General features: G+C 42.7%; 27 non-coding genes and 2 pseudogenes across 27 annotated transcripts; all 29 read left to right on the plus strand.

The window, feature by feature from the left end:
• The first annotated feature begins 668 nt into the window (after positions 1 to 668).
• Positions 669 to 775, plus strand: LOC148995601 (U6 spliceosomal RNA). Its single transcript, XR_016164281.1, has one exon. It is a non-coding gene; the product is annotated as a U6 spliceosomal RNA (small nuclear RNA).
• Positions 776 to 1,209: 434 nt separating this feature from the next.
• On the plus strand, positions 1,210 to 1,316 carry LOC148995602 (U6 spliceosomal RNA). The gene has a single exon (XR_016164292.1). It is a non-coding gene; the product is annotated as a U6 spliceosomal RNA (small nuclear RNA).
• Positions 1,317 to 1,749: 433 nt separating this feature from the next.
• LOC148995603 (U6 spliceosomal RNA) lies at positions 1,750 to 1,856 on the plus strand. The gene has a single exon (XR_016164303.1). It is a non-coding gene; the product is annotated as a U6 spliceosomal RNA (small nuclear RNA).
• Positions 1,857 to 2,289: 433 nt separating this feature from the next.
• Positions 2,290 to 2,396, plus strand: LOC148995604 (U6 spliceosomal RNA). Its single transcript, XR_016164314.1, has one exon. It is a non-coding gene; the product is annotated as a U6 spliceosomal RNA (small nuclear RNA).
• Positions 2,397 to 2,830: 434 nt separating this feature from the next.
• Positions 2,831 to 2,937, plus strand: LOC148995605 (U6 spliceosomal RNA). Its single transcript, XR_016164325.1, has one exon. It is a non-coding gene; the product is annotated as a U6 spliceosomal RNA (small nuclear RNA).
• Positions 2,938 to 3,370: 433 nt separating this feature from the next.
• LOC148995606 (U6 spliceosomal RNA) lies at positions 3,371 to 3,466 on the plus strand (annotated as a pseudogene).
• A 9,899-nt stretch (positions 3,467 to 13,365) lies between these two features.
• On the plus strand, positions 13,366 to 13,472 carry LOC148995607 (U6 spliceosomal RNA). The gene has a single exon (XR_016164337.1). It is a non-coding gene; the product is annotated as a U6 spliceosomal RNA (small nuclear RNA).
• Positions 13,473 to 13,906: 434 nt separating this feature from the next.
• On the plus strand, positions 13,907 to 14,013 carry LOC148995608 (U6 spliceosomal RNA). The gene has a single exon (XR_016164348.1). It is a non-coding gene; the product is annotated as a U6 spliceosomal RNA (small nuclear RNA).
• A 433-nt stretch (positions 14,014 to 14,446) lies between these two features.
• Positions 14,447 to 14,553, plus strand: LOC148995609 (U6 spliceosomal RNA). The gene has a single exon (XR_016164359.1). It is a non-coding gene; the product is annotated as a U6 spliceosomal RNA (small nuclear RNA).
• A 434-nt stretch (positions 14,554 to 14,987) lies between these two features.
• Positions 14,988 to 15,094, plus strand: LOC148995610 (U6 spliceosomal RNA). Its single transcript, XR_016164370.1, has one exon. It is a non-coding gene; the product is annotated as a U6 spliceosomal RNA (small nuclear RNA).
• Positions 15,095 to 15,528: 434 nt separating this feature from the next.
• LOC148995611 (U6 spliceosomal RNA) lies at positions 15,529 to 15,635 on the plus strand. The gene has a single exon (XR_016164381.1). It is a non-coding gene; the product is annotated as a U6 spliceosomal RNA (small nuclear RNA).
• Positions 15,636 to 16,068: 433 nt separating this feature from the next.
• LOC148995612 (U6 spliceosomal RNA) lies at positions 16,069 to 16,175 on the plus strand. The gene has a single exon (XR_016164392.1). It is a non-coding gene; the product is annotated as a U6 spliceosomal RNA (small nuclear RNA).
• A 434-nt stretch (positions 16,176 to 16,609) lies between these two features.
• Positions 16,610 to 16,716, plus strand: LOC148995613 (U6 spliceosomal RNA). The gene has a single exon (XR_016164403.1). It is a non-coding gene; the product is annotated as a U6 spliceosomal RNA (small nuclear RNA).
• Positions 16,717 to 17,150: 434 nt separating this feature from the next.
• LOC148995614 (U6 spliceosomal RNA) lies at positions 17,151 to 17,257 on the plus strand. Its single transcript, XR_016164414.1, has one exon. It is a non-coding gene; the product is annotated as a U6 spliceosomal RNA (small nuclear RNA).
• Positions 17,258 to 17,681: 424 nt separating this feature from the next.
• LOC148995615 (U6 spliceosomal RNA) lies at positions 17,682 to 17,788 on the plus strand. Its single transcript, XR_016164425.1, has one exon. It is a non-coding gene; the product is annotated as a U6 spliceosomal RNA (small nuclear RNA).
• A 434-nt stretch (positions 17,789 to 18,222) lies between these two features.
• On the plus strand, positions 18,223 to 18,329 carry LOC148995616 (U6 spliceosomal RNA). Its single transcript, XR_016165236.1, has one exon. It is a non-coding gene; the product is annotated as a U6 spliceosomal RNA (small nuclear RNA).
• Positions 18,330 to 18,762: 433 nt separating this feature from the next.
• LOC148995617 (U6 spliceosomal RNA) lies at positions 18,763 to 18,869 on the plus strand. The gene has a single exon (XR_016164436.1). It is a non-coding gene; the product is annotated as a U6 spliceosomal RNA (small nuclear RNA).
• A 434-nt stretch (positions 18,870 to 19,303) lies between these two features.
• LOC148995618 (U6 spliceosomal RNA) lies at positions 19,304 to 19,410 on the plus strand. The gene has a single exon (XR_016164448.1). It is a non-coding gene; the product is annotated as a U6 spliceosomal RNA (small nuclear RNA).
• Positions 19,411 to 19,844: 434 nt separating this feature from the next.
• Positions 19,845 to 19,951, plus strand: LOC148995619 (U6 spliceosomal RNA). The gene has a single exon (XR_016164459.1). It is a non-coding gene; the product is annotated as a U6 spliceosomal RNA (small nuclear RNA).
• Positions 19,952 to 20,375: 424 nt separating this feature from the next.
• Positions 20,376 to 20,482, plus strand: LOC148995620 (U6 spliceosomal RNA). Its single transcript, XR_016164471.1, has one exon. It is a non-coding gene; the product is annotated as a U6 spliceosomal RNA (small nuclear RNA).
• A 434-nt stretch (positions 20,483 to 20,916) lies between these two features.
• Positions 20,917 to 21,023, plus strand: LOC148995621 (U6 spliceosomal RNA). Its single transcript, XR_016164482.1, has one exon. It is a non-coding gene; the product is annotated as a U6 spliceosomal RNA (small nuclear RNA).
• A 433-nt stretch (positions 21,024 to 21,456) lies between these two features.
• On the plus strand, positions 21,457 to 21,563 carry LOC148995622 (U6 spliceosomal RNA). The gene has a single exon (XR_016164493.1). It is a non-coding gene; the product is annotated as a U6 spliceosomal RNA (small nuclear RNA).
• A 434-nt stretch (positions 21,564 to 21,997) lies between these two features.
• Positions 21,998 to 22,104, plus strand: LOC148995623 (U6 spliceosomal RNA). The gene has a single exon (XR_016164504.1). It is a non-coding gene; the product is annotated as a U6 spliceosomal RNA (small nuclear RNA).
• Positions 22,105 to 22,538: 434 nt separating this feature from the next.
• LOC148995624 (U6 spliceosomal RNA) lies at positions 22,539 to 22,645 on the plus strand. The gene has a single exon (XR_016164514.1). It is a non-coding gene; the product is annotated as a U6 spliceosomal RNA (small nuclear RNA).
• A 434-nt stretch (positions 22,646 to 23,079) lies between these two features.
• LOC148995625 (U6 spliceosomal RNA) lies at positions 23,080 to 23,186 on the plus strand. The gene has a single exon (XR_016164525.1). It is a non-coding gene; the product is annotated as a U6 spliceosomal RNA (small nuclear RNA).
• A 434-nt stretch (positions 23,187 to 23,620) lies between these two features.
• On the plus strand, positions 23,621 to 23,727 carry LOC148995626 (U6 spliceosomal RNA). The gene has a single exon (XR_016164536.1). It is a non-coding gene; the product is annotated as a U6 spliceosomal RNA (small nuclear RNA).
• A 434-nt stretch (positions 23,728 to 24,161) lies between these two features.
• On the plus strand, positions 24,162 to 24,268 carry LOC148995627 (U6 spliceosomal RNA). Its single transcript, XR_016164547.1, has one exon. It is a non-coding gene; the product is annotated as a U6 spliceosomal RNA (small nuclear RNA).
• Positions 24,269 to 24,692: 424 nt separating this feature from the next.
• Positions 24,693 to 24,799, plus strand: LOC148995628 (U6 spliceosomal RNA). Its single transcript, XR_016164559.1, has one exon. It is a non-coding gene; the product is annotated as a U6 spliceosomal RNA (small nuclear RNA).
• A 434-nt stretch (positions 24,800 to 25,233) lies between these two features.
• On the plus strand, positions 25,234 to 25,308 carry LOC148995629 (U6 spliceosomal RNA; annotated as a pseudogene).
• The last annotated feature ends 171 nt before the right edge of the window (positions 25,309 to 25,479 follow it).

The following is a 25,479-nucleotide window of genomic DNA, read 5'->3' on the forward strand; positions in this document are numbered from 1 at the left end:
CGACTCCACGCGCCCTGCATGGCCTCGGCCAATAGGAGCCCGAGGCGGGCTCCCGGCCAATGCGAGGAACGAGCGCCTCTGCAACAATTCGTCGGCCGGCCAATGAGACGAGGGGAGCAGAGGCGGGACTTGGTGAAACAATTCGTCCCTGGGCCAATCGGTGAGCCGAGCGCGGTGAAACAATTTGCAACAATTCACCCGAAGATTCGTTTCGCCATAGCGCAAGGATGACACGCAAATCCGTGAAGCGCTCCATATTTTTGGCAGCTGTGATCAAGCCTCCTTCACTGGAATGGATTCATACCTTCTTGCCACAACGTATTTTCATTCTTGATCTCTTGTGTCAAGAACTGGTGCATCTCCAATGTCTATAGGGCACTCTCAGTTTTCCAGCAAAGTGTGTCCACTCCCTTTCTCAGCAGATGCCGACAGGGAACAGGGTTTGACCCCATAGGCGATATCTTTTCCCTTCAATGTTGTCAAGGTTGTCCGCATTATCCGGTTTTCTGCTTTCCGCCAACTCATTTCTTTCTCGAAAACCTGGAGGACACAGCCCATTCAGAGCTTGTAGTTTGATACCATAGATAAGTCTACCCAACCCATTCTTTCAGTAGATGGCTCGCTGGAACCCGAGGGGTACATATTCCTTGAGCGGGACAGTTGGCCTCGTGCTTGCTAAGGCAGCACATATACTAAAATTGGATCGATACAGAGAAGATTAGCATGGCCCCTGCGAAAGGATGACACGCAAATCCGTGAAGCGCTCCATATTTTTGGCAGCTGTGATCAAGCCTCCTTCACTGGAATTGATTCATACCTTCTTGCCACAACATATTTTCATTCTTGATCTCTTGTGTCAAGAACTGGTGCATCTCCAATGTCTATAGGGCACTCTCAGTTTTCCAGCAAAGTGTGTCCACTCCCTTTCTCAGCAGATGCCGACAGGGAACAGGGTTTGACCCCATAGGCGATATCTTTTCCCTTCAATGTTGTCAAGGTTGTCCGCATTATCCGGTTTTCTGCTTTCCGCCAACTCATTTCTTTCTCGAAAACCTGGAGGACACAGCCCATTCAGAGCTTGTAGTTTGATACCATAGATAAGTCTACCCAACCCATTCTTTCAGTAGATGGCTCGCTTGCCCTACCACCTTGGTGATGGCTCGCTGGAACCCGAGGGGTACATATTCCTTGAGCGGGACAGTTGGCCTCGTGCTTGCTAAGGCAGCACATATACTAAAATTGGATCGATACAGAGAAGATTAGCATGGCCCCTGCGAAAGGATGACACGCAAATCCGTGAAGCGCTCCATATTTTTGGCAGCTGTGATCAAGCCTCCTTCACTGGAATTGATTCATACCTTTCTACCACTATTTAGTTTCATTCTTGATCTCTTGTGTCAAGAACTAGTGCATCTCCAATGTCTATAGGGCACTCTCAGTTTTCTAGCATAGTGTGTCCACTCCCTTTCTCAGCAGATGCCGACAGGGAACAGGGTTTGACCCCATAGGCGATATCTTTTCCCTTCAATGTTGTCAAGGTTGTCCGCATTATCCGGTTTTCTGCTTTCCGCCAACTCATTTATTTCTCGAAAACCTGGAGGACACGGCGCATTCAGAGCTTGTAGTTTGGTACCATAGATAAGTCTACCCAACCCATTCTTTCAGTAGTTGGCTCGCTTGCCCTACCACCTTGGTGATGGCTCGCTGGAACCCGAGGGTACATATTCCTTGAGCGGGACAGTTGGCCTCGTGCTTGCTAAGGCAGCACATATACTAAAATTGGATCGATACAGAGAAGATTAGCATGGCCCCTGCGAAAGGATGACACGCAAATCCGTGAAGCGCTCCATATTTTTGGCAGCTGTGATCAAGCCTCCTTCACTGGAATTGATTCATACCTTCTTGCCACAACGTATTTTCATTCTTGATCTCTTGTGTCAAGAACTGGTGCATCTCCAATGTCTATAGGGCACTCTCAGTTTTCCAGCAAAGTGTGTCCACTCCCTTTCTCAGCAGATGCCGACAGGGAACAGGGTTTGACCCCATAGGCGATATCTTTTCCCTTCAATGTTGTCAAGGTTGTCCGCATTATCCGGTTTTCTGCTTTCTCTAACTCATTTCTTTCTCGAAAACCTGAAGGACACAGCGCATTCAGAGCTTGTAGTTTGGTACCATAGATAAGTCTACCCAACCCATTCTTTCAGTAGATGGCTCGCTTGCCCTACCACCTTGGTGATGGCTCGCTGGAACCCGAGGGGTACATATTCCTTGAGCGGGACAGTTGGCCTCGTGCTTGCTAAGGCAGCACATATACTAAAATTGGATCGATACAGAGAAGATTAGCATGGCCCCTGCGAAAGGATGACACGCAAATCCGTGAAGCGCTCCATATTTTTGGCAGCTGTGATCAAGCCTCCTTCACTGGAATTGATTCATACCTTCTTGCCACAACGTATTTTCATTCTTGATCTCTTGTGTCAAGAACTGGTGCATCTCCAATGTCTATAGGGCACTCTCAGTTTTCCAGTAAAGTGTGTCCACTCCCTTTCTCAGCAGATGCCGACAGGGAACAGGGTTTGACCCCATAGGCGATATCTTTTCCCTTCAATGTTGTCAAGGTTGTCCTCATTATCCGGTTTTCTGCTTTCCGCCAACTCATTTCTTTCTCGAAAACCTGGAGGACACAGCCCATTCAGAGCTTGTAGTTTGATACCATAGATAAGTCTACCCAACCCATTCTTTCAGTAGATGGCTCGCTTGCCCTACCACCTTGGTGATGGCTCGCTGGAACCCGAGGGGTACATATTCCTTGAGCGGGACAGTTGGCCTCGTGCTTGCTAAGGCAGCACATATACTAAAATTGGATCGATACAGAGAAGATTAGCATGGCCCCTGCGAAAGGATGACACGCAAATCCGTGAAGCGCTCCATATTTTTGGCAGCTGTGATCAAGCCTCCTTCACTGGAATTGATTCATACCTTTCTACCACTATTTAGTTTCATTCTTGATCTCTTGTGTCAAGAACTGGTGCATCTCCAATGTCTATAGGGCACTCTCAGTTTTCTAGCATAGTGTGTCCACTCCCTTTCTCAGCAGATGCCGACAGGGAACAGGGTTTGACCCCATAGGCGATATCTTTTCCCTTCAATGTTGTCAAGGTTGTCCGCATTATCCGGTTTTCTGCTTTCTCTAACTCATTTATTTCTCGAAAACCTGGAGGACACAGCGCATTCAGAGCTTGTAGTTTGGTACCATAGATAAGTCTACCCAACCCATTCTTTCAGTAGATGGCTCGCTTGCCCTACCACCTTGGTGATGGCTCGCTGGAACCCGAGGGGTACATATTCCTTGAGCGAGACAGTTGGCCTTGTGCTTGCTAAGGCAGCACATATACTAAAATTGGATCGATACAGAGAAGATTAGCATGGCCCCTCCGCTAAAGCTGGGGAACAATAGTCTGTTTGAGGAAGGGAAGAGGGAAAAAGAAGGGGAAGAAGGGGAAGAAGAGGGAAAAGGAAAAAGAGGAGAAAAGAGAAGGAAAAAAGAGAAAAAAATGAAAGGAAAGGGAAAAGGTAAATCCACCTTTGACCCGTCTGTTTGATTTTTGGTAGATTGCTATTCATATTTTTTAGAAAATTGCCTTTTTATATGTTTCATTGATAAATCACTGACGTGAACGACGTCGGTTCGAATCCCACCTCTGACAAGGTTGAAATCACCCAATATCTTTTCTAATCGTTTCTTAATGAATGAACATAAATGTATAAATTTCATGTGCTTTTATGCCTTAACACTTATTTTATAAAAACTTATTTCTCATTGTATGGATACATGTTTATATTTATTTATTACCCATATGAATATGGAGTTCCTTCAAATGTACTATATTAGATGTAGGTCTATAATAATAATAATAATAATAATAAATAGTTAAGGTGGATTTTTGCAAAATCAGTGTTTTGACTCAGGCTCGCAGAATGGTTAATGATAAAAAGTTATTACTGTATTCATATGTGTTATTTGTATGTATGTAATTTACATATTTGCTTGAGAAAAGTACCCAATTCATTAATACAATCTAATTTAAAATTAAATAAAATAGAACTGAAAGAACTGCAACAATGTAATTGTCTTCTCTGAGTGACTGTTGGCAATAAATAAAGGATTGTTGTTTTAATATATTAAACATTTATTACAAAATATTCATCTTAATTATCTCTTTCTCTCTCACACAAACACAGTAAGCATGGCACATATAAAAAAGAACTGAACAATTAAATATAAAATACAAATATAAAATAAATAAATAAACCAAATAAAAAAAGAAATAAAGGAAGAAGATTCTGGTCAACTGGTAACAAAAATATATAAACGACAAAATCAGGCTCACACCAAAAAACTGTAATATACAGTGTTTTTTCTGTTATGTTAATTATTTTTGAAATGCCAGACCAGACCTATATGGGATGAATATTGAACAGTTTATTTCTTATCTGCCCTCTTCCTCCACATCTCCTCCATCCACTGGTGAAGTGAAATACCAGCATTTTGGGGAAAGTATATGTATGTACCCATAATACTGGCTGTGGCCACGACAACAGTCTGGCCACTGGGCAGGGGGATGATGGCACTGGCCTGCTGGGAGTTAAGTGTTTGTCCAGTTTCATTCCTCAGTCCCACCAAGTACTCTGCCAGGCTGTCCACTCTGTCCATCCCTGGGATACTGCGCTCATCCTCAGCCTGTTAAATATATGCATATGAAGAGTTCAGATGCAAAAACCTCTAAATGCCATTTGAAATTTTCTTCTTTAGTGATGATTTTTATCAAACTTGTATATTTCAGTTCAGCAATTTCACTTAAATAACAATTAATAGGTAATTATCATTGCCATTTAAGTGAAATCACTGAACTTAAATATACAAGCTTGATAAAAATTATCATTCTAGAAGAAAATTTCAAATGGCACCTAGAGGCTTTTGCATCCCCAGCCAACACAGTCATGTGGGGCCCACATTGGTTTGACCTGGGCTATCTAACTGGGACCCAGACCGTTTTGTCCACGGTTTCCATGTAGGCCCCAGATGGGTTTGCCCAGATGAAATGAACACTGCTCAGTGTGCACACTACAGGCTGTTAAATGTAACACTGAATCAGTCTGGGAGTTAATGAAATAATTAATTGATTGAATAATGATTGAGCATTATTGATGAACACCTGATTTTAATAAGCAGAATCACTGAAGACAAGAGAAACACAAGAATTACTTGCAGCCTTAAATGAAATCAACTGAAGATACAGTACATTAAATCTCTTAAGATCTGATTACACAACTCCACAAACAGCATTACCAGCTTCACTTATTACTAACCAGATTTACTTTATTTCTGGTAGACGTCTACAAAAGTTCTTATTGAAAATTAACTGAGGTTAAGATGTTGATTATTTATTGAAAATAATAGTTTGGTTTGATGCCACCATTATAGTGATCAGTGTTTGCTTTAGTTGGGCTCTTGACTTTTTAACATTAGCTTCTCTCTGCTCAGTTGGATCTGATTGTTATGTTGAGAACAGCAAAAGAAAATTCAATCAGATGCTATAAACTGATTGATGAGTCGAATATAATGAAGTAGTGGCTTTCAGATGGACGATGTGATGCAGATATGAGTGTTAAATTAACACTCAAGAGTGGTAAAGTTAATGAGATGATTAGGTGATTAATTGAGTGATGATTGAGCATTATTGAAGACACCTAAAGCAGAATCACTGAAGGAGAAAATCACAAATTGTAAGCCACCGTTATGGTGATCAGTGTTCGCTTTAGTTGGGCTCTTGACCCTTATATTATTAACTTTAGATTTTGTTTGGCTGTTTTATCTGAGTTAAAACTGCCAGATGAACAAAGTAAACATATGATCTAATCGTTTTGGTTATATTATGACAATCATCATTTTAACTTTATGTTTGTGGTCTCTGCTGTTGGTTACAGTATAACTGTGATTATGCATAAATATCCAGAGTTTGAGATATAATATAATGGATTTCTTAAAAGTTGTTTAAAAAAATCTGTCTTCTAGGCACACACAGACCTCAAGATTCAGTCAATGCTTCTCTACAACGGTGACGAGCAGAATATTCAATTAGGAAAAGTCAATTACATAGGCAATTCAGATCATAATTTATTCATACCGCAATGCATGATGGGAGCCATTAATGAGTTGTGATTGGCAGCAGCCACTGCAACAAGGATTATTATTGCCACCGCTGTTGAGATTCACAGGCTGATTATTGATGTCTGTGTTTCTAAATAAATTCTGTTGAAAGTGATTTGATCAGAACAATTTATATTAAACGTTTTGGATTATAAGAAATTATTGATAATCATACTCTCCATTATCCCAGAGCTGTTCCTAACAAATTTAACCAAATTATCTGAATAAGTTTCAGTTTTCAGATCACAGCATGATTGTGCCACAACATAACTAACACTATCAGATCATACTTTTCTATGTTCATTTGACTGTTATAAATCAATAACAGCAGACAAACAAAATTTAAAGTGGAAGTATAAGGGTCAAGAGCCCAACTAAAGCAAACACTGATCACTATCACGGTGACTTACAATTTGTGATTTTCTCCTTCAGAGATTCTGCTTGTTATCATCAGATGTCTTCAATAATGCTCAATCATCACTAAATTAATCACTTAATTATCTCATTAACTTTAACACTCTTGAGTGTTAATTTAACACTCATATCTGCATCATATCTTCCATCTGAAAGAAGATTAAGGTGATTTACTACTAATCAAGGAACCGGCTTTACTGATGAGATGCGCATAACAATATCGTTCAATATATCGCCCAGCCCTATACAAAATGTGTAAATGGTGTTTTAAAAATCATTTGAAAAAAATGTGCTTGTTCTCTTGCTGTTGAATCACAACAATAAAACAAAATGAATAACATATTTGGAATAACATCCTGGTGAGTTAAGCCACTACTTGATTATATTCTACTCATCAATCAGTTTATAGCATCTAATTGCATTTTCTTTTGCTGTTCTCAACATAACAATCAGATCCAACTGAGCAGAGAGAAACTTATGTTAAAAAGTCAAGAGCCCAACTAAAGCAAACACTGATCACTATAATGGTGGCATCAAACCTAATGCTGTTTGTGGAGTTGTGTAATCAGATCTTAAGAGATTTAATGTACTGTATCTTCAGTTGATTTCATTTAAGGCTGCAAGTAGTTCTTGTGTTTCTCTTGTCTTCAGTGATTCTGCTTATTAAAATCAGGTGTTCATCAATAATGCTCAATCATTATTCAATCAATTAATTATTTCATTAACTCACACACTGATTCAGTGTTACATTTAACAGCCTGTAGTGTGCACACTGAGCAGTGTTCATTTCATCTGGGCAAACCCATCTGGGGCCTACATGGAAACCGTGGACAAAACGGTCTGGGTCCCAGTTAGATAGCCTAGGTCAAACCAATGTGGGCCCCACATGACTGTGTTGGCTGGGTCTGAACTCTTCATATATAAAAATAAAATAACAACAATATCACAGGCAGAAAAATATTACATCTTTCACACTGTTTACATGTCACAAAAGACCTACCAGTTCTTGCTGTGGTGCTGCTGGAGTCATGGCAGGTGTCTTGTAGTTGTAGGAGGGACTTGTAGTTGTAGCAGTGGGAAGAGAGGCTAGGACGATCAGAAAGTACGGAGGAGCAGAAGCTAGGCTGGTGGGCACAGCTGTTGGGGCAGAGGGTGCAGTGGTGTCCTCATTGGAAAACTGTTAAATGTAATAATAATAATAATAATAATAATAATAATAATATATTATTATTACATTTATTGTTATTGTTATTATTACACTGCATATATTTGAATATGCTAAAAATGTAAATATCAGTATCAGTAAATACTCATTACTTACTGATGCCATAGTCAAAGTTGTGGTGAGAGGTGAGAGCAGGTGTTGCCATCTACCCAGGTGTTGCCATTGCCCAGATGTTGCCATCTTCCCTGGTGTAGCAGCAGATGATGTAGATAAGGGACCAGGTGTTATTGAAAAAGGACACTGACCTGGAAGGCTACAGGTTAAAGGAAAAGAAAATTAAATTTAATAATAGAGACAACAACATCAACACTACATAATTTTAGGACAGTATTGAGGCTATACCTTTGTATATGAAATCCACAAATATATGTCTGTGTCCCTCTAAACAAAGGCATTTGTCCCCTAAAATGCACGGGACATTTTTCAAACTGTACACAGTAAATTCCCTGGTGTTAAATTAACACCGCTCGGTGTTTATATGGGAACCACCAGCAGGGTGTTAAAAGTAACACTGAGGCAGTGTTAGAGTTAATGAGATAATTAAGTGATTAATTGAGTGATGATTGAGCATTATTGAAGACACCTAAAGCAGAATTACAAGGAGAAAACCTAACTTTCAGGTCACCGTTATGGAGGTGAGTGTTTGCTTTAGTTGGGCTCTTGACCCTTTTATTATTAACTTTACATTTGAATTGGCTGTTGCATCTGAGTTATACCTGCCAGATGAACAAAGAGACAATTTATATGATGGTGTTGGTCATATTATGACATTCATTTGAAATATATGTTCGTGGCTAATTTTGTAGGTCACAACATAACTGAGATTGTACATAAATAGCCAGAATGTCAGATATAATATAATGGATTTCTACAAGTTGTTAAAAAAAAACTTCTTATAGGCACACATAAACCTCAAAATTCAGTCAATGCTTCTCAACAATGGTGACAAGCAGAATATTCAATTAGGAAAAGTAAATTACATAGACAATTCAGATCATAATTTATTCATACCGCAATGCATGATGGGAGCCATTAATGAGTTGTGATTGGTGGAAACAAGGATTATTAATGTCACCATGGTTGAGATACACAGGCTGACTATTTATGTCTGTGTTTCTAAATAAAGATTAAAGTGATTTGATCAGAATAGTTGTTATTAAATATTTTCGGTTAAAAGAAAAATACGGATATGCTGCACAATCATTAAACTGTTACTAAGTTAAGCCAATTCATCTGAAAAGTTATATCAATATCAGATCACAACATGATTATGTGAAAACATAACCAACAATATCAGATCACAGTTTTCTTTGTTCATTTGACTGTTATAAATTAATAAAAGCAGACAAACAAAGTTAAAGTGAAAGTATAAGTGTCAAGAGCCCAACTAAAGCAAACACTGATCTCCATAACGGTGGCTTACAATTTGTGATTTTGTCCTTCAGTGATTCTGCTTGTTAACATCAGGTGTCTTCAATAATGCTCAATCATCACTCAATTATTCACTTAATTATCTCATTAACTTTAACACTGTATCAGTGTTACTTTTAACACCCTGCTGGTGGTTCCCATATAAACACCGAGCGGTGTTAAATTTAACACCGGGGAATTTACTGTGTAATATTGTTTGGCAGTGAATCATATGTGACCCCTTTCAATATGACATAGCTTTATGTTTTATGATTGTACACAACACTTTATCTAAATTTACCTTCAGATACAGGTCATGCCACTTTCACTGGCAGGGTGACGGCCTGTTTCCTGCCTCAGAAGACCAGACCCCTAAAACAGAAAACCTTATGAAGGTTTAACCTTATAAAACCATAAAAGCTTATAGCCCTGTGCTTTTTGCTTTGGATGCCATCTTCTTCCATTACTAGAGTAAATACAATTCTAACTATTCACTTTAAATTTGTAACTCTTCAGCACATTGTGGGTTGTTTTAACTCACTACTATAATAGTCCTGTATGTAGATGGCATTAGATAGTAGGCTGTATTATATATGAATACACAGTACCTCAGTGTATAATATATTAATGCATAGTACCTCAGTGTTTATTGATACATAGTAGTAGCAGATATAAAAGTAATTTAGTACAATCATATTAAGATTATTATCAGTTGGTAAACACCAGGTGCAACACCTGAACACAACACAAAACTCATTAATTCAAACACAATATCAGGTGTTGCACCCACGTAATACCAATTATAACAATGTAAGTTAAACCCATTAATTTCTCTCTGTCATTCATTCATTCATTCTTAGCTAAGATAGTTAGGAGACTAAACAAAGCAACAACGTCGACGTCTCTTAACGTTACCTAACACAATGTAAACTTAAAATCTTACCTCGATGTCACCTTCTTAAATAAAACAATGTAAAAGTTTATTTAAAAAACTATGAATTAAAGCTAGTTAATTAACTAGTAATCATGGACTTACACTTCACGCGGCTTTTTCAAAAATAACTCACAAAAATATGTCGGACTTTGCGTGGCTTTTACCAAAATAACTAATGAAAAAAGTGAAAAATATGATTTATAGGAGGTGGACTTACTGCGCATGATCCGGCAATGATGGAAAGGGGCCACGGTGATTGGCTGTCGTAAAATGGAGAAAATGGAAATGCTGCGATCTGATGGGCTGTCCAAAAAATGTGAAAGATGGACATGCAGAGACGTGATTGGTCGAAGCAGACAGACGAACGGTTCCCAGGCACCGCGAAAGCTGGGGAACAATAGTCTGTTTGAGGAAGGGAAGAGGGAAAAAGAAGGGGAAGAAGGGGAAGAAGAGGGAAAAGGAAAAAGAGGAGAAAAGAGAAGGAAAAAAGAGAAAAAAATGAAAGGAAAGGGAAAAGGTAAATCCACCTTTGACCCGTCTGTTTGATTTTTGGTAGATTGCTATTCATATTTTTTAGAAAATTGCCTTTTTATATGTTTCATTGATAAATCACTGACGTGAACGACGTCGGTTCGAATCCCACCTCTGACAAGGTTGAAATCACCCAATATCTTTTCTAATCGTTTCTTAATGAATGAACATAAATGTATGAATGATGACACGCAAATCCGTGAAGCGCTCCATATTTTTGGCAGCTGTGATCAAGCCTCCTTCACTGGAATGGATTCATACCTTCTTGCCACAACGTATTTTCATTCTTGATCTCTTGTGTCAAGAACTGGTGCATCTCCAATGTCTATAGGGCACTCTCAGTTTTCCAGCAAAGTGTGTCCACTCCCTTTCTCAGCAGATGCCGACAGGGAACAGGGTTTGACCCCATAGGCGATATCTTTTCCCTTCAATGTTGTCAAGGTTGTCCGCATTATCCGGTTTTCTGCTTTCCGCCAACTCATTTCTTTCTCGAAAACCTGGAGGACACAGCCCATTCAGAGCTTGTAGTTTGATACCATACACAGCAAAAACTCCAGTGTTAAATTAACTCTCCTGGGAGTTTATATGACTCCACACTCAAGAGTGTTAAATTAACTCTGAAGCAGTGTTAAAGTTAATGAGATAATTAAGTGATTAATTGAGCAATGATTGACCAACATTGAAGACACCTGATGTTAACAAGTAGAATCACTGAAAGTGAAAAATCAAAATTATAAGTCACCATTATGGAGATCAGTGTTTGCTTCAGTGGGGCAGTCTGTCAACCCTTACATTTTATACTTTAGATATTGTTTTTGTCACAAAAGTCTGATGGGGCTGATCCACTGAGGGGCTGGAATGAAAGTTTTCATGACATCTTTTTGTGACGTGTTCTGCACGTCCGATATAGACATTAATGGATCCTTCGTACAAGGTTAAAAACAAGTTCAACATGTTTTCAACATAACTCATGGTCTTATTTAGACAATTTAAACTGTTTCTGGACTGAAGAAACACTCTCAGGATGCATTAAATTTACAATTTGAAATAAATTAGTTTATTTACATCGTTTAGATGGTGATATTTGTTTCATTTTAAGTCACCATTGTGGTGATGAGTGTTTGCTTTAGTTGGGCTCTTGGTCCCAATTCTTCTTACTTTAGCTTTTCTTTGGCTGTTGTAACTGTTTGCATAACACCATTGATTGTGCAGAGAAAGCCAAGAAAATTAAAAATTAGATGTCTTCAGATGCTTGCTGATGATGACAAAATCATCTAAACTTATGTTTTTATATCTGAAATTTATAATTATTCATCTCGTAGAACTGCATTATTTGGACCAGTAACTTTATAATGACCACTGCATACAATATGTTTTAAGAAATTGAAACACATAGTCACACACAGATATCAAGATTTTGCATATGATTCTCAACGACGGTGACAACCAAAACAAAAAAGCCTGGGAATCGAGGATGTTTTGTACTATGAAAGCTACCCATCATGCATTGCGGCATGAAGCATTTTTTTTATTTATTGTCACCATTTTTGTGAATCATATGCAAAATCTTGATGTCTGTGTGTGACTAGATGGCACATTTTCTCAAAACATTGTGTAAATTTGCTTTTTGTCCAACTACTAGGCCAAATAATGCAGTTCCACAAGATTGGTGGTTATAAACTCCAGATACAAACACAAAAGTCTAAACACAACGTTAAATGCCCACTTTATATTGATTTCATCATCGTCAACATCATCATCATCATCGTCAACAACCGACAAGGAGCTGATGAGAGCCAATTTTCTTGGCTTTCTCTGTCACAACAATGGTGTTATTCAAACACACAGTTACAACAGCCAAAGAAAACCTAGAATACTAATTATTGGGACCAAGAGCCCAACTAAAGCAAACACTGATCACCACAATGGTGACTCAAAATGAAATAAATATCACCATCTAAACAATGTAAGGAAAAAAAATAAACATAAGTTTTAATTTAATGCATCCTGAGAGTGTTTATTTGGTCCAGAAACAGTATAAACCAGTATAGACCATAAATAATGTTGAGAATGGCCACATTTGAACTAGTTTTTAACCTTGCACGAAGGATCCATTAACGTCTTTTTCAGATGTCCAGAACATGTCAAAAAAGACGTCATAAAAACTTTCATTCTGGCCCCTCAGTGGAAGTCTTTTCAAACTCTGACTTTTGTGACAAAGACATTGAAAAACATCTTTTGGACATCATTTTGCTTAGTGAGTTATGTCAAACCATAATCAGCAGCACCTGATCACCTTTTCTCTAAGCAAATAATAATCACCATTATGGTGACTTCGAAAATGAGATTTTTCTTCTTCAGCGATTCTGCCTGTGATCATCAGGTGTCTTCAATGATGGTCAATTATCACTAAATTAATCACTTAATTAGCTCATTAACTTTAACACTCTTGAGTGTTAATTTAACACTCATATTTTAACACTTTAACACTCTTGAGTCTGGAGTCAAATAAACTCCCAGGAGAGTTAATTTAACACTGGAGTTTTTGCTGTGTAGATAAGTCTACCCAACCCATTCTTTCAGTAGATGGCTCGTTGGAACCCGAGGGGTACATATTCCTTGAGCGGGACAGTTGGCCTCGTGCTTGCTAAGGCAGCACATATACTAAAATTGGATCGATACAGAGAAGATTAGCATGGCCCCTGCGAAAGGATGACACGCAAATCCGTGAAGCGCTCCATATTTTTGGCAGCTGTGATCAAGCCTCCTTCACTGGAATTGATTCATACCTTTCTACCACTATTTAGTTTCATTCTTGATCTCTTGTGTCAAGAACTGGTGCATCTCCAATGTCTATAGGGCACTCTCAGTTTTCTAGCATAGTGTGTCCACTCCCTTTCTCAGCAGATGCCGACAGGGAACAGGGTTTGACCCCATAGGCGATATCTTTTCCCTTCAATGTTGTCAAGGTTGTCCGCATTATCCGGTTTTCTGCTTTCCGCCAACTCATTTATTTCTCGAAAACCTGGAGGACACGGCGCATTCAGAGCTTGTAGTTTGGTACCATAGATAAGTCTACCCAACCCATTCTTTCAGTAGTTGGCTCGCTTGCCCTACCACCTTGGTGATGGCTCGCTGGAACCCGAGGGGTACATATTCCTTGAGCGGGACAGTTGGCCTCGTGCTTGCTAAGGCAGCACATATACTAAAATTGGATCGATACAGAGAAGATTAGCATGGCCCCTGCGAAAGGATGACACGCAAATCCGTGAAGCGCTCCATATTTTTGGCAGCTGTGATCAAGCCTCCTTCACTGGAATTGATTCATACCTTCTTGCCACAACGTATTTTCATTCTTGATCTCTTGTGTCAAGAACTGGTGCATCTCCAATGTCTATAGGGCACTCTCAGTTTTCCAGCAAAGTGTGTCCACTCCCTTTCTCAGCAGATGCCGACAGGGAACAGGGTTTGACCCCATAGGCGATATCTTTTCCCTTCAATGTTGTCAAGGTTGTCCGCATTATCCGGTTTTCTGCTTTCTCTAACTCATTTCTTTCTCGAAAACCTGAAGGACACAGCGCATTCAGAGCTTGTAGTTTGGTACCATAGATAAGTCTACCCAACCCATTCTTTCAGTAGATGGCTCGCTTGCCCTACCACCTTGGTGATGGCTCGCTGGAACCCGAGGGGTACATATTCCTTGAGCGGGACAGTTGGCCTCGTGCTTGCTAAGGCAGCACATATACTAAAATTGGATCGATACAGAGAAGATTAGCATGGCCCCTGCGAAAGGATGACACGCAAATCCGTGAAGCGCTCCATATTTTTGGCAGCTGTGATCAAGCCTCCTTCACTGGAATTGATTCATACCTTCTTGCCACAACGTATTTTCATTCTTGATCTCTTGTGTCAAGAACTGGTGCATCTCCAATGTCTATAGGGCACTCTCAGTTTTCCAGCAAAGTGTGTCCACTCCCTTTCTCAGCAGATGCCGACAGGGAACAGGGTTTGACCCCATAGGCGATATCTTTTCCCTTCAATGTTGTCAAGGTTGTCCTCATTATCCGGTTTTCTGCTTTCCGCCAACTCATTTCTTTCTCGAAAACCTGGAGGACACAGCCCATTCAGAGCTTGTAGTTTGATACCATAGATAAGTCTACCCAACCCATTCTTTCAGTAGATGGCTCGCTTGCCCTACCACCTTGGTGATGGCTCGCTGGAACCCGAGGGGTACATATTCCTTGAGCGGGACAGTTGGCCTCGTGCTTGCTAAGGCAGCACATATACTAAAATTGGATCGATACAGAGAAGATTAGCATGGCCCCTGCGAAAGGATGACACGCAAATCCGTGAAGCGCTCCATATTTTTGGCAGCTGTGATCAAGCCTCCTTCACTGGAATTGATTCATACCTTTCTACCACTATTTAGTTTCATTCTTGATCTCTTGTGTCAAGAACTGGTGCATCTCCAATGTCTATAGGGCACTCTCAGTTTTCTAGCATAGTGTGTCCACTCCCTTTCTCAGCAGATGCCGACAGGGAACAGGGTTTGACCCCATAGGCGATATCTTTTCCCTTCAATGTTGTCAAGGTTGTCCGCATTATCCGGTTTTCTGCTTTCCGCCAACTCATTTATTTCTCGAAAACCTGGAGGACACGGCGCATTCAGAGCTTGTAGTTTGGTACCATAGATAAGTCTACCCAACCCATTCTTTCAGTAGTTGGCTCGCTTGCCCTACCACCTTGGTGATGGCTCGCTGGAACCCGAGGGGTACATATTCCTTGAGCGGGACAGTTGGCCTCGTGCTTGCTAAGGCAGCACATATACTAAAATTGGATCGATACAGAGAAGATTAGCATGGCCCCTGCGAAAGGATGACACGCAAATCCGTGAAGCGCTCCATATTTTTGGCAGCTGTGATCAAGCCTCCTTCACTGGAATTGATTCATACCTTCTTGCCACAACGTATTTTCATTCTTGATCTCTTGTGTCAAGAACTGGTGCATCTCCAATGTCTATAGGGCACTCTCAGTTTTCCAGCAAAGTGTGTCCACTCCCTTTCTCAGCAGATGCCGACAGGGAACAGGGTTTGACCCCATAGGCGATATCTTTTCCCTTCAATGTTGTCAAGGTTGTCCGCATTATCCGGTTTTCTGCTTTCTCTAACTCATTTCTTTCTCGAAAACCTGGAGGACACAGCGCATTCAGAGCTTGTACTTTGGTACCATAGATAAGTCTACCCAACCCATTCTTTCAGTAGATGGCTCGCTTGCCCTACCACCTTGGTGATGGCTCGCTGGAACCCGAGGGGTACATATTCCTTGAGTGGGGCAGTTGGCCTCGTGCTTGCTAAGGCAGCACATATACTAAAATTGGATCGATACAGAGAAGATTAGCATGGCCCCTGCGAAAGGATGACACGCAAATCCGTGAAGCGCTCCATATTTTTGGCAGCTGTGATCAAGCCTCCTTCACTGGAATTGATTCATACATTCTTGCCACAACGTATTTTCATTCTTGATCTCTTGTGTCAAGAACTGGTGCATCTCCAATGTCTATAGGGCACTCTCAGTTTTCCAGCAAAGTGTGTCCACTCCCTTTCTCAGCAGATGCCGACAGGGAACAGGGTTTGACCCCATAGGCGATATCTTTTCCCTTCAATGTTGTCAAGGTTGTCCGCATTATCCGGTTTTCTGCTTTCCGCCAACTCATTTCTTTCTCGAAAACCTGGAGGACACAGCCCATTCAGAGCTTGTAGTTTGGTACCATAGATAAGTCTACCCAACCCATTCTTTCAGTAGTTGGCTCGCTTGCCCTACCACCTTGGTGATGGCTCGCTGGAACCCGAGGGGTACATATTCCTTGAGCGGGACAGTTGGCCTAGTGCTTGCTAAGGCAGCACATATACTAAAATTGGATCGATACAGAGAAGATTAGCATGGCCCCTGCGAAAGGATGACACGCAAATCCGTGAAGCGCTCCATATTTTTGGCAGCTGTGATCAAGCCTCCTTCACTGGAATTGATTCATACCTTTCTACCACTATTTAGTTTCATTCTTGATCTCTTGTGTCAAGAACTGGTGCATCTCCAATGTCTATAGGGCACTCTCAGTTTTCTAGCATAGTGTGTCCACTCCCTTTCTCAGCAGATGCCGACAGGGAACAGGGTTTGACCCCATAGGCGATATCTTTTCCCTTCAATGTTGTCAAGGTTGTCCGCATTATCCGGTTTTCTGCTTTCCGCCAACTCATTTATTTCTCGAAAACCTGGAGGACACAGCGCATTCAGAGCTTGTAGTTTGGTACCATAGATAAGTCTACCCAACCCATTCTTTCAGTAGTTGGCTCGCTTGCCCTACCACCTTGGTGATGGCTCGCTGGAACCCGAGGGGTACATATTCCTTGAGCGGGACAGTTGGCCTCGTGCTTGCTAAGGCAGCACATATACTAAAATTGGATCGATACAGAGAAGATTAGCATGGCCCCTGCGAAAGGATGACACGCAAATCCGTGAAGCGCTCCATATTTTTGGCAGCTGTGATCAAGCCTCCTTCACTGGAATTGATTCATACCTTCTTGCCACAACGTATTTTCATTCTTGATCTCTTGTGTCAAGAACTGGTGCATCTCCAATGTCTATAGGGCACTCTCAGTTTTCCAGCAAAGTGTGTCCACTCCCTTTCTCAGCAGATGCCGACAGGGAACAGGGTTTGACCCCATAGGCGATATCTTTTCCCTTCAATGTTGTCCGCATTATCCGGTTTTCTGCTTTCTCTAACTCATTTCTTTCTCGAAAACCTGGAGGACACAGCGCATTCAGAGCTTGTAGTTTGGTACCATAGATAAGTCTACCCAACCCATTCTTTCAGTAGATGGCTCGCTTGCCCTACCACCTTGGTGATGGCTCGCTGGAACCCGAGGGGTACATATTCCTTGAGCGGGACAGTTGGCCTCGTGCTTGCTAAGGCAGCACATATACTAAAATTGGATCGATACAGAGAAGATTAGCATGGCCCCTGCGAAAGGATGACACGCAAATCCGTGAAGCGCTCCATATTTTTGGCAGCTGTGATCAAGCCTCCTTCACTGGAATTGATTCATACCTTCTTGCCACAACGTATTTTCATTCTTGATCTCTTGTGTCAAGAACTGGTGCATCTCCAATGTCTATAGGGCACTCTCAGTTTTCCAGCAAAGTGTGTCCACTCCCTTTCTCAGCAGATGCCGACAGGGAACAGGGTTTGACCCCATAGGCGATATCTTTTCCCTTCAATGTTGTCAAGGTTGTCCTCATTATCCGGTTTTCTGCTTTCCGCCAACTCATTTCTTTCTCGAAAACCTGGAGGACACAGCCCATTCAGAGCTTGTAGTTTGATACCATAGATAAGTCTACCCAACCCATTCTTTCAGTAGATGGCTCGCTTGCCCTACCACCTTGGTGATGGCTCGCTGGAACCCGAGGGGTACATATTCCTTGAGCGGGACAGTTGGCCTCGTGCTTGCTAAGGCAGCACATATACTAAAATTGGATCGCTACAGAGAAGATTAGCATGGCCCCTGCGAAAGGATGACACGCAAATCCGTGAAGCGCTCCATATTTTTGGCAGCTGTGATCAAGCCTCCTTCACTGGAATTGATTCATACCTTTCTACCACTATTTAGTTTCATTCTTGATCTCTTGTGTCAAGAACTGGTGCATCTCCAATGTCTATAGGGCACTCTCAGTTTTCTAGCATAGTGTGTCCACTCCCTTTCTCAGCAGATGCCGACAGGGAACAGGGTTTGACCCCATAGGCGATATCTTTTCCCTTCAATGTTGTCAAGGTTGTCCGCATTATCCGGTTTTCTGCTTTCTCTAACTCATTTATTTCTCGAAAACCTGGAGGACACAGCGCATTCAGAGCTTGTAGTTTGGTACCATAGATAAGTCTACCCAACCCATTCTTTCAGTAGATGGCTCGCTTGCCCTACCACCTTGGTGATGGCTCGCTGGAACCCGAGGGGTACATATTCCTTGAGCGAGACAGTTGGCCTTGTGCTTGCTAAGGCAGCACATATACTAAAATTGGATCGATACAGAGAAGATTAGCATGGCCCCTGCGAAAGGATGACACGCAAATCCGTGAAGCGCTCCATATTTTTGGCAGCTGTGATCAAGCCTCCTTCACTGGAATGGATTCATACCTTCTTGCCACAACGTATTTTCATTCTTGATCTCTTGTGTCAAGAACTGGTGCATCTCCAATGTCTATAGGGCACTCTCAGTTTTCCAGCAAAGTGTGTCCACTCCCTTTCTCAGCAGATGCCGACAGGGAACAGGGTTTGACCCCATAGGCGATATCTTTTCCCTTCAATGTTGTCAAGGTTGTCCGCATTATCCGGTTTTCTGCTTTCCGCCAACTCATTTCTTTCTCGAAAACCTGGAGGACACAGCCCATTCAGAGCTTGTAGTTTGATACCATAGATAAGTCTACCCAACCCATTCTTTCAGTAGTTGGCTCGCTTGCCCTACCACCTTGGTGATGGCTCGCTGGAACCCGAGGGGTACATATTCCTTGAGCGGGACAGTTGGCCTCGTGCTTGCTAAGGCAGCACATATACTAAAATTGGATCGATACAGAGAAGATTAGCATGGCCCCTGCGAAAGGATGACACGCAAATCCGTGAAGCGCTCCATATTTTTGGCAGCTGTGATCAAGCCTCCTTCACTGGAATTGATTCATACCTTTCTACCACTATTTAGTTTCATTCTTGATCTCTTGTGTCAAGAACTGGTGCATCTCCAATGTCTATAGGGCACTCTCAGTTTTCTAGCATAGTGTGTCCACTCCCTTTCTCAGCAGATGCCGACAGGGAACAGGGTTTGACCCCATAGGCGATATCTTTTCCCTTCAATGTTGTCAAGGTTGTCCGCATTATCCGGTTTTCTGCTTTCCGCCAACTCATTTATTTCTCGAAAACCTGGAGGACACGGCGCATTCAGAGCTTGTAGTTTGGTACCATAGATAAGTCTACCCAACCCATTCTTTCAGTAGTTGGCTCGCTTGCCCTACCACCTTGGTGATGGCTCGCTGGAACCCGAGGGGTACATATTCCTTGAGCGGGACAGTTGGCCTCGTGCTTGCTAAGGCAGCACATATACTAAAATTGGATCGATACAGAGAAGATTAGCATGGCCCCTGCGAAAGGATGACACGCAAATCCGTGAAGCGCTCCATATTTTTGGCAGCTGTGATCAAGCCTCCTTCACTGGAATTGATTCATACCTTCTTGCCACAACGTATTTTCATTCTTGATCTCTTGTGTCAAGAACTGGTGCATCTCCAATGTCTATAGGGCACTCTCAGTTTTCCAGCAAAGTGTGTCCACTCCCTTTCTCAGCAGATGCCGACAGGGAACAGGGTTTGACCCCATAGGCGATATCTTTTCCCTTCAATGTTGTCCGCATTATCCGGTTTTCTGCTTTCTCTAACTCATTTCTTTCTCGAAAACCTGGAGGACACAGCGCATTCAGAGCTTGTAGTTTGGTACCATAGATAAGTCTACCCAACCCATTCTTTCAGTAGATGGCTCGCTTGCCCTACCACCTTGGTGATGGCTCGCTGGAACCCGAGGGGTACATATTCCTTGAGCGGGACAGTTGGCCTCGTGCTTGCTAAGGCAGCACATATACTAAAATTGGATCGATACAGAGAAGATTAGCATGGCCCCTGCGAAAGGATGACACGCAAATCCGTGAAGCGCTCCATATTTTTGGCAGCTGTGATCAAGCCTCCTTCACTGGAATTGATTCATACCTTCTTGCCACAACGTATTTTCATTCTTGATCTCTTGTGTCAAGAACTGGTGCATCTCCAATGTCTATAGGGCACTCTCAGTTTTCCAGCAAAGTGTGTCCACTCCCTTTCTCAGCAGATGCCGACAGGGAACAGGGTTTGACCCCATAGGCGATATCTTTTCCCTTCAATGTTGTCAAGGTTGTCCTCATTATCCGGTTTTCTGCTTTCCGCCAACTCATTTCTTTCTCGAAAACCTGGAGGACACAGCCCATTCAGAGCTTGTAGTTTGATACCATAGATAAGTCTACCCAACCCATTCTTTCAGTAGATGGCTCGCTTGCCCTACCACCTTGGTGATGGCTCGCTGGAACCCGAGGGGTACATATTCCTTGAGCGGGACAGTTGGCCTCGTGCTTGCTAAGGCAGCACATATACTAAAATTGGATCGATACAGAGAAGATTAGCATGGCCCCTGCGAAAGGATGACACGCAAATCCGTGAAGCGCTCCATATTTTTGGCAGCTGTGATCAAGCCTCCTTCACTGGAATTGATTCATACCTTTCTACCACTATTTAGTTTCATTCTTGATCTCTTGTGTCAAGAACTGGTGCATCTCCAATGTCTATAGGGCACTCTCAGTTTTCTAGCATAGTGTGTCCACTCCCTTTCTCAGCAGATGCCGACAGGGAACAGGGTTTGACCCCATAGGCGATATCTTTTCCCTTCAATGTTGTCAAGGTTGTCCGCATTATCCGGTTTTCTGCTTTCTCTAACTCATTTATTTCTCGAAAACCTGGAGGACACAGCGCATTCAGAGCTTGTAGTTTGGTACCATAGATAAGTCTACCCAACCCATTCTTTCAGTAGATGGCTCGCTTGCCCTACCACCTTGGTGATGGCTCGCTGGAACCCGAGGGGTACATATTCCTTGAGCGAGACAGTTGGCCTTGTGCTTGCTAAGGCAGCACATATACTAAAATTGGATCGATACAGAGAAGATTAGCATGGCCCCTGCGAAAGGATGACACGCAAATCCGTGAAGCGCTCCATATTTTTGGCAGCTGTGATCAAGCCTCCTTCACTGGAATGGATTCATACCTTCTTGCCACAACGTATTTTCATTCTTGATCTCTTGTGTCAAGAACTGGTGCATCTCCAATGTCTATAGGGCACTCTCAGTTTTCCAGCAAAGTGTGTCCACTCCCTTTCTCAGCAGATGCCGACAGGGAACAGGGTTTGACCCCATAGGCGATATCTTTTCCCTTCAATGTTGTCAAGGTTGTCCGCATTATCCGGTTTTCTGCTTTCCGCCAACTCATTTCTTTCTCGAAAACCTGGAGGACACAGCCCATTCAGAGCTTGTAGTTTGATACCATAGATAAGTCTACCCAACCCATTCTTTCAGTAGTTGGCTCGCTTGCCCTACCACCTTGGTGATGGCTCGCTGGAACCCGAGGGGTACATATTCCTTGAGCGGGACAGTTGGCCTCGTGCTTGCTAAGGCAGCACATATACTAAAATTGGATCGATACAGAGAAGATTAGCATGGCCCCTGCGAAAGGATGACACGCAAATCCGTGAAGCGCTCCATATTTTTGGCAGCTGTGATCAAGCCTCCTTCACTGGAATTGATTCATACCTTTCTACCACTATTTAGTTTCATTCTTGATCTCTTGTGTCAAGAACTGGTGCATCTCCAATGTCTATAGGGCACTCTCAGTTTTCTAGCATAGTGTGTCCACTCCCTTTCTCAGCAGATGCCGACAGGGAACAGGGTTTGACCCCATAGGCGATATCTTTTCCCTTCAATGTTGTCAAGGTTGTCCGCATTATCCGGTTTTCTGCTTTCCGCCAACTCATTTATTTCTCGAAAACCTGGAGGACACGGCGCATTCAGAGCTTGTAGTTTGGTACCATAGATAAGTCTACCCAACCCATTCTTTCAGTAGTTGGCTCGCTTGCCCTACCACCTTGGGGATGGCTCGCTGGAACCCGAGGGGTACATATTCCTTGAGCGGGACAGTTGGCCTCGTGCTTGCTAAGGCAGCACATATACTAAAATTGGATCGATACAGAGAAGATTAGCATGGCCCCTGCGAAAGGATGACACGCAAATCCGTGAAGCGCTCCATATTTTTGGCAGCTGTGATCAAGCCTCCTTCACTGGAATTGATTCATACCTTCTTGCCACAACGTATTTTCATTCTTGATCTCTTGTGTCAAGAACTGGTGCATCTCCAATGTCTATAGGGCACTCTCAGTTTTCCAGCAAAGTGTGTCCACTCCCTTTCTCAGCAGATGCCGACAGGGAACAGGGTTTGACCCCATAGGCGATATCTTTTCCCTTCAATGTTGTCAAGGTTGTCCGCATTATCCGGTTTTCTGCTTTCCGCCAACTCATTTATTTCTCGAAAACCTGGAGGACACGGCGCATTCAGAGCTTGTAGTTTGGTACCATAGATAAGTCTACCCAACCCATTCTTTCAGTAGTTGGCTCGCTTGCCCTACCACCTTGGTGATGGCTCGCTGGAACCCGAGGGGTACATATTCCTTGAGCGGGACAGTTGGCCTCGTGCTTGCTAAGGCAGCACATATACTAAAATTGGATCGATACAGAGAAGATTAGCATGGCCCCTGCGAAAGGATGACACGCAAATCCGTGAAGCGCTCCATATTTTTGGCAGCTGTGATCAAGCCTCCTTCACTGGAATTGATTCATACCTTCTTGCCACAACGTATTTTCATTCTTGATCTCTTGTGTCAAGAACTGGTGCATCTCCAATGTCTATAGGGCACTCTCAGTTTTCCAGCAAAGTGTGTCCACTCCCTTTCTCAGCAGATGCCGACAGGGAACAGGGTTTGACCCCATAGGCGATATCTTTTCCCTTCAATGTTGTCAAGGTTGTCCGCATTATCCGGTTTTCTGCTTTCTCTAACTCATTTCTTTCTCGAAAACCTGGAGGACACAGCGCATTCAGAGCTTGTAGTTTGGTACCATAGATAAGTCTACCCAACCCATTCTTTCAGTAGATGGCTCGCTTGCCCTACCACCTTGGTGATGGCTCGCTGGAACCCGAGGGGTACATATTCCTTGAGTGGGGCAGTTGGCCCTCGTGCTTGCTAAGGCAGCACATATACTAAAATTGGATCGATACAGAGAAGATTAGCATGGCCCCTGCGAAAGGATGACACGCAAATCCGTGAAGCGCTCCATATTTTTGGCAGCTGTGATCAAGCCTCCTTCACTGGAATTGATTCATACATTCTTGCCACAACGTATTTTCATTCTTGATCTCTTGTGTCAAGAACTGGTGCATCTCCAATGTCTATAGGGCACTCTCAGTTTTCCAGCAAAGTGTGTCCACTCCCTTTCTCAGCAGATGCCGACAGGGAACAGGGTTTGACCCCATAGGCGATATCTTTTCCCTTCAATGTTGTCAAGGTTGTCCGCATTATCCGGTTTTCTGCTTTCCGCCAACTCATTTCTTTCTCGAAAACCTGGAGGACACAGCCCATTCAGAGCTTGTAGTTTGGTACCATAGATAAGTCTACCCAACCCATTCTTTCAGTAGTTGGCTCGCTTGCCCTACCACCTTGGTGATGGCTCGCTGGAACCCGAGGGGTACATATTCCTTGAGCGGGACAGTTGGCCTCGTGCTTGCTAAGGCAGCACATATACTAAAATTGGATCGATACAGAGAAGATTAGCATGGCCCCTGCGAAAGGATGACACGCAAATCCGTGAAGCGCTCCATATTTTTGGCAGCTGTGATCAAGCCTCCTTCACTGGAATTGATTCATACCTTCTTGCCACAACGTATTTTCATTCTTGATCTCTTGTGTCAAGAACTGGTGCATCTCCAATGTCTATAGGGCACTCTCAGTTTTCCAGCAAAGTGTGTCCACTCCCTTTCTCAGCAGATGCCGACAGGGAACAGGGTTTGACCCCATAGGCGATATCTTTTCCCTTCAATGTTGTCCGCATTATCCGGTTTTCTGCTTTCTCTAACTCATTTCTTTCTCGAAAACCTGGAGGACACAGCGCATTCAGAGCTTGTAGTTTGGTACCATAGATAAGTCTACCCAACCCATTCTTTCAGTAGATGGCTCGCTTGCCCTACCACCTTGGTGATGGCTCGCTGGAACCCGAGGGGTACATATTCCTTGAGCGGGACAGTTGGCCTCGTGCTTGCTAAGGCAGCACATATACTAAAATTGGATCGATACAGAGAAGATTAGCATGGCCCCTGCGAAAGGATGACACGCAAATCCGTGAAGCGCTCCATATTTTTGGCAGCTGTGATCAAGCCTCCTTCACTGGAATTGATTCATACCTTCTTGCCACAACGTATTTTCATTCTTGATCTCTTGTGTCAAGAACTGGTGCATCTCCAATGTCTATAGGGCACTCTCAGTTTTCCAGCAAAGTGTGTCCACTCCCTTTCTCAGCAGATGCCGACAGGGAACAGGGTTTGACCCCATAGGCGATATCTTTTCCCTTCAATGTTGTCAAGGTTGTCCTCATTATCCGGTTTTCTGCTTTCCGCCAACTCATTTCTTTCTCGAAAACCTGGAGGACACAGCCCATTCAGAGCTTGTAGTTTGATACCATAGATAAGTCTACCCAACCCATTCTTTCAGTAGATGGCTCGCTTGCCCTACCACCTTGGTGATGGCTCGCTGGAACCCGAGGGGTACATATTCCTTGAGCGGGACAGTTGGCCTCGTGCTTGCTAAGGCAGCACATATACTAAAATTGGATCGATACAGAGAAGATTAGCATGGCCCCTGCGAAAAGGATCCTGCCCATTCTTCTCTGTGGAGGAAGGGAGGGCAATGAGGGGCATTAATGGAGAAACAGGGGGAGGGACCCAACACGCCCCTTCCAAATGTAAACAAAGCATAAGCAAGTAGCCATGTGCTACTGTCCACCTGTAGTGCTGTTGTTTACAAGTGGAATGAGTTGATATGA

This window comes from Pimephales promelas, chromosome 3, assembly GCF_988280905.1.
Source record: "Pimephales promelas chromosome 3, fPimPro1.hap1.1, whole genome shotgun sequence".
Classification (NCBI taxonomy): domain Eukaryota; kingdom Metazoa; phylum Chordata; class Actinopteri; order Cypriniformes; family Leuciscidae; genus Pimephales; species Pimephales promelas.